The sequence below is a fragment of the Notolepis coatsorum genome, assembly GCF_963971535.1.
Source record: "Notolepis coatsorum genome assembly, chromosome: 6".
NCBI classification, from domain to species: domain Eukaryota; kingdom Metazoa; phylum Chordata; class Actinopteri; order Aulopiformes; family Paralepididae; genus Notolepis; species Notolepis coatsorum.
In genome coordinates this window covers 152,819,440-152,826,181 of record NC_140170.1, presented here as the reverse complement: position 1 = coordinate 152,826,181, position 6,742 = coordinate 152,819,440, and the positions used below count along the sequence as shown (strand labels likewise).

The 6,742-nt window shown below is 48.1% G+C and overlaps 1 long non-coding RNA gene across 1 annotated transcript; it reads left to right on the top strand.

Annotated features, from left to right (window-relative positions):
• Positions 1-389: 389 nt before the first annotated feature.
• Positions 390-3,455, top strand: LOC311230617. The gene is made up of 3 exons (XR_014619825.1): positions 390-545; positions 2,465-2,677; positions 3,292-3,455. It is a non-coding gene; the product is annotated as an uncharacterized lncRNA (long non-coding RNA).
• Positions 3,456-6,742: the final 3,287 nt, after the last annotated feature.

Below are 6,742 nucleotides of genomic sequence, written 5' to 3'. Positions count from 1 at the left end.
TTTCTTCTTGAGTGGGCCCGAAAACATTAGCTCTGCATGCTGCCTGAACTTCTTCCATTCTCCCGGTAAGTCCAGAGAATCCCAATTCATCCGTGGCGACGGGACTCCGTTGATATCCATGTTCATCCCGTTTCTGACACCATGTCGTATTCGATTTATATAGAATAATCTTCAGGACGAGGAGATTGCATTTAGATATTTATTCAAAGGTAAGTACTCGTTAAGCATGAGTGTAACTCCATCCACGGCTGGCAGCCAACTGACTGTCAAGACCCCTTGTCAGGTATACATAATAGGAAGGTGCGCCTGGCGCGCCTGTCGTAAATGATATATTCAAAGCATGAATATTACAGGCTGTACCAACCGATCGAATCGGGAGAAAAACAAGGGGTACTTTCGAGTCCCGAAAGTGGTTATACATAAAGGGGAGAAGTTTAAAAAAGTCACAGAAAAACGGCGGCAGGCGTGGATCCGAAATCTCCGGTTGAGGTCTGGAGGAGCCGAATCAGACAACGCGCGTATATGCAGTGACCACTTTGTGAAAGGTAAGGCAGTAATTTAGCTACTTACATAGCTGGATAAAACTGACAAAAATACAGACCAGGAGGCAATATTGCTGGAAACATATAGCTAACGTTACATCTGTGATATCACCCTGTGTGTTTGTGTTTCGCAGCTAGATAGCTGACGCTATCTTCCGGTGTCTTTGTTTTTAAGCAATGCTAACATTAGCTAGCTATCACGGCCAGTTTTGATTGATTGATTGATTGATTGATTGATTGAAAACTTTATTAACAGATTGCAGAATGGGTACAATACAGTACAGCTCAATACACACAATTGTTAAGGGGATGCAGACCATTCCTAATTTATGCAAATGACATGTCGTCAGCTTGTGACTGCAACTTGTTCCTGTTTGCGGACGACTCAGCCCTGCTGGTCTCTGACAAGAACAAGTTACAGGTTGAAAAAGCCCTCAGCTCGGAACTAGGCAAAATCTGCATATGGCTCGCCGACAACAAACTATCATTACACATGGGCAAAACAGAGTCCATTCTCTTCGGTTCAAATAACAAACTCAGCAAGACTGACGACTTCTCGGTTACAGTGGGTGACAATATTGTCACAAAGAAAGATGAAATTACCTACCTGGGTTCCATCCTAGAGGCTAATCTTTCCTGTGACAAAATGGCATCCAATGTAATAAAAAAAGTCAACCAACGAACGCGATTCTTGTACCGGATCTCCTCTCTGGTAAACAAGAATACCCTGAAGACTCTAGCAGGAGCACTCATTCAAGGGTACTACGACTATGCTTGCACCTCATGGTACCAAAGCACCTCAAAGGCACTAAAAAACAAATTACAAACATCTCAAAACAAGCTAGTCAGACTACTACTTGACCTGACTCCTAGAACCCACCTCACCCCTGCCCACTTTGACAACCTAGGATGGCTTAGAGTAGACGACAGAGTACAGCAACTTGCAATGGGCCTGGTCTACAAGATACACTACGCGACCAAGGTACCCATGTACATGTCAAAATACTTCCCAAAGGTCAGTGAATACCACGATCACAACACCAGAGGGAGCTCCACAAATCATGTAAAACCCAGATTCGGCTCAAACAAGGGACTAAACACGTTTCGCAATTATGCCACATCAATGTGGAACGCCCTGCCTAAAGCTGTAAAGGAATGTGAATCACTACCCACCTTCAAAAACACTCTCAAAAAACACCTACGTGAGACTGCAATTCGAAACTGGCCCCTACAAATGTCCTAACCTAGTTGTACAGTAAATGACCAAGTAAGGCTTTGTCAACATTCCAATGTACAGTGTAAAATGTGTGAGTCGTCCGCAAACAGGAACAAGTTGCAGTCACAAGCTGACGACATGTCATTTGCATAAATTAGGAACAGTAGCGGTCCTAGTATGCTTCCTTGTGGAACACCACAACTCACTGTGAGGGGGGGGGATAGGGTACCGTTTACCTCCACCATCTGTTCCCTCCCCTCAAGGTAGGATTGCATCCAGCTCACTGATAGACTATCAAAACCAATTGCTTTTAGCTTGTCAATCAGAATGGAGTGATTGACCGTGTCAAAGGCCTTTTGTAGGTCCAGCATGACCATGCCGCAGTATTTGCCTGCGTCCACCTCTTGTTTGATGTGGTCATTCAAATAGAGAAGGCATGTGTCAGTGGAGTGGGATGTTCTGAAGCCAGATTGGAATTCGTAGATTAGATTTTTTTCCGCTAGGTACTTTTCGACCTGTTCGTAGACTATTTTTTCCATGACTTTCGAGATGGAGGTGAGAATAGAAACAGGGCGGTAGTTGCCTGGGTCTAATTTGCTGCCCTTTTTGTGGTTTTCAACGATCTCTTAGGACCGAAACTACTAACTGTTATCCCTCTTTGCTGTCATTGTTGGGTGTTTATCACTTTGCTATTTATTTTATTCAGGTTGCCCGAGTGCTGCCAACGATGTAGACTCTCCAGACTGGGCTCCTACAGTTAACCTTGGTTACCAGCAAGGTAAACCAATGACGGAGGCATCATGTCAACGTGAGGAAAGGTTGAGGTCCAGAAAAGCAGATGAGACCTGCACCGATGCAGCAGAGGCATTGCTGGACCTCGGTGAGGGCTCACAGAGCCCAGCATCGGAATACCACAAAGGTAAATTAAATATAATGCATGGAGGAGCTTTCATGTAGCCAATGTTACATTAAGTATTTTGACAATTATGTATGTCACTTGTTTACATCATATGTGTGGGAGAGAGACAGACAGAAGGGGGAGAGTGTGGGAGAGAGACAGACAGAGAGAGAGAGTGTGTGGGAGAGAGACAGACAGAAGGGGCAGAGTGTGGGAGAGAGACAGACAGACAGTGTGTGTGGGAGAGAGACAGACAGAGAGAGTGTGTGTGGGAGAGAGACAAACAGACAGAGAGACAGTGTGTGTGGGAGAGAGAGAGACAGAGTGTGTGTGAGAGAGACAGACAGAAAGGGGGAGAGACAGAGTGTGTGACAGACAGAGAGAGACAGAGTGTGTGTGGGAGAGACAGACAGAAAGGGGGAGAGACAGAGTGTGTGACAGACAGAGAGAGACAGAGTGTGTGTGGGAGAGAGACAGACAAGAGTAAATTAAATGTATTTTGACAACTATGTATGTCACTTGTTTACATCATAATTTAACCAAAATAATTACCACCACCTTTATACAATTTGTAAATTATATAACTAAACTATCTTTTCCCCTCTTATCCCCTTTGCCAAATATATTCTATGTAGATGCAGGCTGCCAGACAGACCTGACTATGGAGGATCTTGAGAAGATGGAGGATGTTCTGAATCACTCCGTAGTGGAGCTGAGTGACCTCAGGAAAAAAGTACTGGACAGGGAATTTAGTCCAGATGCTTTTCAGAACAACGAAGAGAAGACTAAATTTTACACAGGATTGCCCAATTTCTTAGTTTAGTACTTGCATGTGTGCGTACGACCTGTGTATGGGACCCTGATGTAAACAAGACGAAAGTCTTTCTCTGGTCTGCATCCCCTTAACAATAGACCTATCTCAAACCCTGCCCTCTTTTCTTGATCCTCCAATCACAACTGTCGCTTGCCTCGGACAAACAAAGCGTGTCCGAGGCAAGAGACCGTTGTGATTGGAGGATCAAGAAAAGAGGGCAGGGTTTGAGATAGGTCTATTGTGTGTATTGAGCTGTACTGTATTGTACCCATTCTGCAATCTGTTAATAAAATGTTCAATCAAAACGCACGTTTGATAAATCCCGGTTTTTCTGTGCCTAGAGACATTCTGAATTCCGTCCTTAGGAGCGAAAATAGAACACGTTCTACGCATTATTGATAAATGAGGGCCCTGGTCTTAAACCAAGGCCTGTCACCATGAACACACCTGGTCTTAAACTCTCTATCCCTCTCCATCTCACTCTTTATCCCTCTCCATCTCACTCTATCCCTCTCTCCGTCTCACTTTCCCCAGGACTTTGACCTGTGCATCAACTGCTACAACAGCAAGGGCCACAAGCACAAGATGGTGAAGTGGGGCCTGGTCCTGGACGATGACAGCAACGGCCAGGGAGGGGAGGCCTCCAAGAGCCCCCAGGAGAGCCGCCGCCTCAGCATCCAGCGTTGCATCCAGTCGCTGGTCCACGCCTGCCAGTGTCGCAACGCCAACTGCGCGCTGCCGTCGTGTCAGAAGATGAAGCGGGTGGTCCAGCACACCAAGGGGTGCAAGCGCAAGACCAACGGAGGCTGCCCCGTTTGTAAGCAGCTGATAGCCCTGTGCTGCCCCCACGCCAAGCACTGTCAGGAGAACAAGTGTCCCGTTCCCTTCTGCCTGAACATCAAGCACAAGCTCCGTCAGCAGCAGCTGCAGCACCGGCTCTCTGTTGTCTCCCTGAGAGATAATTAATAAACCATGATAGTGCATTGGAGGTGAAACCATAACACTGTAGCTTATCTACAAGCAAGGTATGATCAATTACATCAAATGCTGCACTGAAATCCAACATAACGGCACCTACTAATTTCTTGTCATCCATACTTGATAACCAGTCATCACTCATTTGCAAGAGTGCAGTGCTCGTAGAATGACCTTCCCTGTATGCATGCTGAAAGGCTGAGAGCAGATTGTTGAACAGACCATGCAGGGCAGAACCATGCCTCTACCGTCCCCGCCGGCCTCCGCCGTCGCCCCCAGCACGCCAGCCTCCCACCTCCCCCAGCCTAGCGCCCTGCAGACCTCTCAGCAGCCGCACTCCAACCAGCCTCAGACCCCCAACGTGCAGGGCGCCATGTCCCCCGGCTTCCCCAACGCGCCTTGCAGCGGCCAGCCTCAGACCCCGGTCTCCCAGGGCAAGCCGGGGCCACAGGCGTCCCCTCTCCACCAGCAGCAGTCCCCTCTCCACCAGCAGCAGTCCCCTCTCCACCAGCAGCAGTCCCCTCTCCAGCAGCCGCTCCAGCAGCCTCTGCAGCAGAAACAGCAGCCTCCGCCCCCGGCTGCCGTCAAGATGGCGCGGCACATTGAGATGATGGCTCAGGCCCAGCAGAACCAGCAGAACTACCGGGTCAACATGAGCAACATGAACGGCCTGCACTCTCCGCAGCCCCAGTAGCACATGGTGCCGGGACCCCGGGGGACCCAGGTGATGCAGCCCGGCATGGTCCCGGGACAGTGGCCCGGAGCCGGGGGACCCATGCAGGCCTCCCAGCCTCAACAGCCGGGCCTTCCCCAAGGGCAGTCCCCGCAACAAGCCTTGACCATGCAGCAGGCCATGATGCCCCAGGAGCCGGCCCAGAGGATGCTGGTCCCTCAGCAGCCCGGCGCGCGGCCGCAGGTGCCCCAGAGGCCCGGCACCATCGCTCCCAACGCCCTCCAGGACCTCCTCCGCACCCTCAAGTCGCCCAGCTCAAGTCGCCCAGCTCGCCTCAGCAGCAGCAGCAAGTCCTCAGTATCCTAAAGTCCAACCCTCAGCTCATGGCCGCGTTCATCAAACAGCGGACGGCCAAGTATCACGCCAACCAGCCGCAGCAAGCAGGGCAGCAGCAAGCAGGGCAGCAGCAAGCGATGCAAGTGATGGCGGCCATGCCGGGAGGGGCTGTTCAGAGGCCCGGGATGCCTCCGCAGCAGCAGCAGCCTACAGCCCAGGGCATGGCTGCGTTGGGGCCCCAGGGGCAACTGATGAACCCGGCACATAACTCCAACCCCCAGATGCAGGAGCTCTACCGCCGGCAGTTTTTAAGGCAGCAGCAGCAACAACAACAACAACAACAACAACAGCAACAACAACAACAACAACAACAGCAGCAACATCTCGAAGTACGTCTGACGTTTCTCTACGTTAGCGAGGAGGATCAACAAGCAAATGAAGAAGGAAGGGAGACCATTTTGGACCATATAATAATACTGTAGTTGTGTTTAATGAGGTGTTGAAGGAATAGCATTATGTGTTTGATATGCACCAGTAACCTGTTTGTTCAGTGGTGAACGAGGTGTTGAAGGAATAGCATTATGTTGCTCCTACACCACATCATGTTCATATTAACATTTGTATTCTGTAGAATTATTTCTAATCATTATTCTTTCTTTATAATTTCTACATATTATTGATTGGTTTGGTAAAGTAAATGGGGGTTGAAATGGCTCTTTTAAAATATTTGTATATTAATAATAAGTGTCAGTTGTAACCTTTTTTTGTTTGACATGTTTGTTTATTTTCAGTTGATGATGATTTATTTCCTCCTTTCCCGCCCATACAATACAATACAGTAATAATACAATAAAGACACAGTTGTTTAAATGTTTATTTTCTTAATTTAATTTCCTATACAATGTAGGAACCGCACAAGTGATTGATTGGATGAAAATTGTATTAACAGATTGCAGAATGGGTACAATACAGTACGGCTCAATACACACAATTGTTAAGGGTATGCAGACCAGAGAAAGACTTTCGTCTTGTTTACATCAGGGTCCCCCATTTTCAATCCATCATAACATATGACATACACGACATACAGATAGACAGTACTGCTACATCTATACATTTATGACATACCAGATTTGCAAATACAGTATTGTTTGTGATACAAAAAGAGTCCAGAAAAGAGAGTATATACATTTGACGTAGAAACTGTACATTGGAGGAGGTTGGGTAGGTGGGGGGGGGGACTGTACATTGGAGGTGGTTGGGGGGGGGGGGGGGGGGGGGGGGGGGG